The 5,995-nt window shown below is 34.3% G+C and overlaps 1 pseudogene; it reads left to right on the top strand.

Annotated features, from left to right (window-relative positions):
- The first annotated feature begins 3,676 nt into the window (after positions 1–3,676).
- Positions 3,677–3,796, top strand: LOC123801181 (U6 spliceosomal RNA; annotated as a pseudogene).
- The last annotated feature ends 2,199 nt before the right edge of the window (positions 3,797–5,995 follow it).

The following is a 5,995-nucleotide window of genomic DNA, read 5'->3' as shown; positions in this document are numbered from 1 at the left end:
ATTGCCCTGTAATGGTCAGATTAATAAGGAAAATTGCATTCTAACTCAGTTTGGATTAAGAATGTTATTGGTTCCCAGATAAATCCCAGAAGATAGGTAGAAAGACAACTATATTTGTATAGGTGTTAACAAAATCCTCACAACGGACTACAGTTTTCCCTCATTTATCCACATGTAGCTCTCACGGAAATAGCCATTGAGATAAGCATGTGACCATAGCTAACAGCAAAAGCTTTAAGTCTAAGAAAACCATCCTTTTTCTTTTCTTTTTTTTTCTTTTCACCAATCATTCTCATGACTGTGACTACTAGTCACATTGGTTTATACGTAGTCCTTCAACAATATAATAAAAATAATATTTATTTTAATCATATTTTGACTCATGAGACTGCAATGTTGGTAGAATATTTACAGAGTGACAGACACAAAAGGAACTTAGATAGATATAAAACAGCTAGGTTACTTTGCATTATAACCTCAAGGTGGGGAAGTAGTACCCACAGCAGGGAATGGGTGAAGAACTATCAGCATAACAAGTGGTGCACACATGAATGGGAAGGCAGAAGAACAGCCTACATAATTTGTGGGAAATTTTTATCCTACTAGGTAAGCACCAAAGCAGTGCATATGCCAGCGGTTCTTAGGTTAATATAGAAGAATATGGATAATTTTTGGTGAGTGAAATGGCTGAGAAGGAGTGGAACATTTGATGTAATAAAGCATGAAAATGGCAGGTGGAATAAAAGGATGATTGGAAAGTTTTTACCTTTTATTTTCAATTGACTTAAAAGAAAATTAGTCATTATTTATCTCATATTCTCCTAACTTTGGCAAGCCCCATTACCTGGAAAACATATATCCACTTTCCCTTACATAGTGAAATATGTATCTATTTTCCCTTGGACTTTGAGATGGAGATTACCATCATATAATATGTAACACGGTAGTGTGATGATTAGTGTCCATTGCCCTGCATGAGAAAAAGGAAAATAATTCATGAAAATAGCTGTTGTCATAAAAGAAGTAATATATGTTGGACAACAATGAAACAACAAATGAAAATTTAATTCTTAAACCATTCAGTGGTTTGGGGTCATTTAATTTTTTGTGTTCCTCAATTTCCACAAAAAAGTAAATAGTATTAGGTGTACTATCCATCTTCATACCTTATTACAGGCATTAATTTTAATGAGAGCTTTTATTAAATGCAAGCAAATATCATCAGTCTGTATTAAACATATTTTATTATATCAAATTATCTCAAAATGGAATTCTTATTTTAGGCATGAAGTGACTATTGTGCTTATAATGTTTTGTTGAGAAAGATTGTGTTTGTATCTCAATAGGGTTCAAGGATGGAGAATGTATTGATAAATTGTGTTTCACCAGCAGTGAGGGGTGGAGTAAAATATTGGCTATTTCTGAGCCAACCAACTTGTTTTCTTGGCACAATCTTATTCAGACCTTTACATCTGCAGTAATTGTTGGCAATTTCTCCTTTTGCAAAAAATTAATTCTATTTTTGTGGCAGTTATCAATTTACTGCCTCTCATGTCATTTCCTGCTTTATTAAACTGGAGTTTAACCCCATGAACAGGTTGAATGTAGAGGAAACTTGAACCTGTAATAACTCTAAGCCTCCTTGTGCCATTTAAGTAGCCTGAGCACCTGTCTCTGAGGACATGAGTCTTCCTTTGCTTAAAAACTCTGATAATCTCCCGGGGAGCAGGCACTTGCAAGGAGGGATACTAATTCTTCTTGACTGAGATCTCAACATGAAAGTAAAGAAATGGCTCCAGGGAGACAATCCTGTAAATCTCTTCGGAGTGATACATTATCTCTAGCTTCCAAAGCCTTTGTTATTCAAACATCCTCTTTACTTGGAAAGCCTGGATTATGTAAATGCATGAAAATATTCACAGAGAATATCTTTCAACAATTTACTATGAAGAACAGCAAGGACATAATTGGCCCACAGAGATTTCTGGTAGCACCTCATTGATCTTGACCTCCCAAGAAATCAAAGAGATGGAGAGCATACTAGAATATTGCATGACTTACATAAAAGAGAGAAGCCTTCTAGATCTGGTGGCCAAAAATCTGACTTGAATCAGTATGATGAAAAATCATGGCCTTGAACCCAGTTTCTAGACTAAATCCAGGTCACCAACACCTTCATTGAAAGGGAGGCTGGTACTGCCTGGGACATAAGATGACCATGCAGCCTGTTTTCTGTGTCTGACTATTTATTCTAAAGTTGGACGTTTGCAACAATTATCATCAAGTAGAAATAATACATAAAAAATGGGTTGGGCAAGGCCAGAATATACAAGTAAGTTGCATATTGGAAATGTCTCAGTCTTTTTTTGAAACTGATTTCTTCTTCATTGCCTCCTTTCCATCAGTCCACACCTATTACCTCATACAACTGGTTAACTGGAAATAACACACTGGAGCCTGGTTTACATCTGGGTCTGCAGGATATCCTGGTCCTACCTGAAAGTGCAGTACCTGAAAGTACAGTTGCAGCATTACATCCATCTCCCACTCAGAGGGACTGCAAATATTGAGTACTTACTCTTAATCATGGGTAGCCCATGTTAGGTATCTGGGATTCACTCTACCCTGGCACCGTCCAATATCAATGGTTTCTAAAGTGGTAGCTGCTAACCATATATGACTACTGAACACTTGAAATGTGGCTAATGCTATTGAGGAACTGAACTTTAAATTTTCTTAATATTAACTAATATGAATTTAAATGTGTATGTGGCTAGAGGACATGTTTTTGGACAGTGTAGTTCTAGACAAATTTTGTTTTATTTGCCAGACACATAGATTAGCTATCAATATCTGTTATCTCTTTAATACCTTCCAAATCAGCCCTCTCCTTATACTGATGGTGACCTCTTTTAATTCAATTTTTTTCACCTGTATTTTTGCAACATTTTCCTATATGATCCTGTCATTGCACCCCATCCTAAAGACCCTAAGATGTTTGTAAAATATAAAACTTGATTTGTCACTTCTGTGTTTGCAGAACAGGCTCCCTAAAGCCATCAATAATTTGGCCCCAGATTTGCTCTCTAGCCTCATACTCTTGCTACATCATCAAAAACTCACCCAATTCAGGAGGACATATCGCTCCTCCAAAAATTATCTTTTAAAAAAATTATGCATTTCTATGCCTTCATGACTTTGCACATTCTAATTGTTTTTTTCTGGAATGCTTTCTTCAACATTCACTGATGGTTCTCTAATTCTTCCTTTAAGACTAAGGTTATTGGAAACCTGGTGATCTTTAACTGTCCCTCATTCTTAAGGATCTCTCTTCACTGTTTATGTAAAATCCAGTTTTACTATCCCAGTGATAACTAATAAATTGACAACTAATTTTAGTCATAAGTAAAAGGTAAGTAGTCCAGGAACTCAAAAGATAGAATGCTTGCTTTGAGGTCAAGTACTCACTAAAAGAAAACCCTTGAAAAATGGCAAGAATTGCCAGAAATTAAGTAAGGTATCTAATGTGATGGCTCGATGGTATATTTGATCATTTAAATATATTGATAGTTTTGAAATACTTAGGTTGTCAGTGAACTTTATTCAATAAACTAAACATTTTTCCTCACTTCCCTTCAATTTTAAAGTATTTTATACTGAAACATCTCCCTGCCCAGTGCTCACTTTGGCAGCACATATACTAAAATTGGAACGATACAGGGAAGATTAGCATGGCCCCTCAGCAAGGGTGACATGAAAATTGGTGAAAAATCTGCCCACCCAGATTTCAATTTATAGTATATTCAAAAGTATATAATTGAAGGACAAGATAATTCTTGATTTTTATGTGTTCCAAAGCATCCCATGTAACTGAACATGGTAGCAATATTTATCTTCTTTTATTTAAGAGTTCTTTTGAGGGGCACCTGGGTGGCTTGGTCGGTTAAGCATCTGCCTTTGGCTCAGGTCATGATCCCAGGGTCCTGGGATCAAGCCCCATATCAGGCTCTCTGCTCAGTGGAGAGTCTGCTGCTCCCTTCACTTGTGCTTGCTCTCTCTCTCTCTCAAATAAATAAATATAATCTTTAAAAAAATTAAAAGTTCTTTTGAGGAGATGACATAGTAGGGGATGAGGAAGTTATCCAGAATGGTTTCTATGAGACTTTACTTTAGTATTAAGTCTTAATAACTTGTTATTTTTCCTTTAGATAATGGAGATTTACTTTTAATATAAAAAAGTCTGAATTTTTTGAAGTATCCTGAATAATAGAACTTACACACTGGATGTAAAAGACTAATGCCCCCCCAATATATAATCTGTCATAAGAAGCAGTTTAGTCACTTACTAAGTATTAATTAATAAAATATTTCTGTTTATATCATGACATGATTGATTTTTAAAAATTTTATAGATGTATTATTTATTCACATTTCTTCATCTAATACACTCTTTGAGAATCTCATCCTTGATGAACTTTCCATACATGCTTATTTTACATTATTTTCCTTGTTATCTCAGTATCTTGAGTCATAAAAGTATGCATAATGGGAATAATTACTCTTAAGCTTATGTGCCCTTTATTTCACAGTGCATTTAAAAGACCCAGTCTATAAAAGAGTGACTTCCTTTTTCTCTGAAATAACTACCAATTCAAGGTGTTTATTGGTGGCAGCATGGTCCATTAACACAATCCCCCAAGACTTACACTGCTATGATGAACAGATTCTGCTATGGAAGAAACGTCCCAGGCAATAAAAATATAATTTCTTTTCAGAGTCATTACCCTCAGCAATTAAAGCTTTTAAAAGTAGAAAACTCATATTTTCAAGTTTTTTTTTCACTAGGTGATTAGATTTTTTAAAAATAGGGTGTAAATAAGGAAGATATAGTTGGATATTTTACTCTTACAAATTAGTTCCTAAGCTGATTTGCACTTTGAAGTTACTCTGAGCTATTAAAGTAATCCTGCTCTTTTAAGAGTAACTCTAGTGTAAAAATTTGCAGTTTTAAATGCTTGTTTTATAATTTTAAAAACTGATTTGTGACTTCTGTTCCTAATAGTATATAAAACTAGGTATCTTGGAATAGCTGCCACTTGTAAAAACTAAAGTTCTTTATATTAATTGCTGGGAAGTCACAAAAGTAAAGATCAAACAGAGTCCAAAAAAAGGTATTAAAGGATGAATCCTGGGAGAACTTTAGCTTCTGACACAATGGCTGTCTGGGATGCAATGAACCAAGATAAATCCTGTGTTCTGTCCAAGATGGAATCTAACGAAAGATCCTCCTGCTCCCACAATATACATGTGTACACATGCTCAACACTGTAATCAGTTTTGACCATACAATCAATGCAGATGTGAACAAGAAATAAACTCTCTTGAAGGTAGACAATAATGAAACCTGCCTATCTTGATGTTTTAATACGTAGGATAGGGAGGGAAGAAGTTTCCCTGGAGAATATGTAACACCTAATGGACCTCATATGATTTTTGTAGTTCAGATTACCCCACTTTGCAGCAAAAATATACAAAAAAAGAAAAAGTCAACAAACCAAAGAAAATTTTAAAGAATAATCCATTGTATCAAGGTGAGAATCTCATAGTCTTCCAAGTCGTACTGTTCTTGAGTAATCAACAGGTATAAGGACAAATCCGTTCTGAAAAAATTTAACTTAAGCTCAGTGTCATAATACTTCTATAAAGTTCAGAGGAAAAAATCACTTGAAATTAAAAAAAATCATAAGCACGTAGAATATAATGCACCAAAAGTGAAGGCAAGGGAAAAAAAGTCATAGGATGAGACATACAAAGGCTTTATGTTTTAGAACATAAAACTCATATTTTAATATATGTAATGCTAAAAAAACAAGTTCTTAAAATTTCAAGTAAGAATGAAAAAACTACATATAAAGGATCAAATAATTAGAAAAAAATTGAAAAATTTAAAAATAAAATACAATAGTTGACTGAATACATGATTGGTGGATTAAAG

This window comes from Ursus americanus, chromosome 10 (assembly GCF_024610735.1).
Source record: "Ursus americanus isolate L20-20 chromosome 10, mUrsAme1.1.p, whole genome shotgun sequence".
NCBI classification, from domain to species: Eukaryota; Metazoa; Chordata; class Mammalia; order Carnivora; family Ursidae; genus Ursus; species Ursus americanus.
The sequence above is the reverse complement of the archived record's forward strand: the minus strand, read 5'-3'. Positions and strand labels throughout refer to the sequence as shown.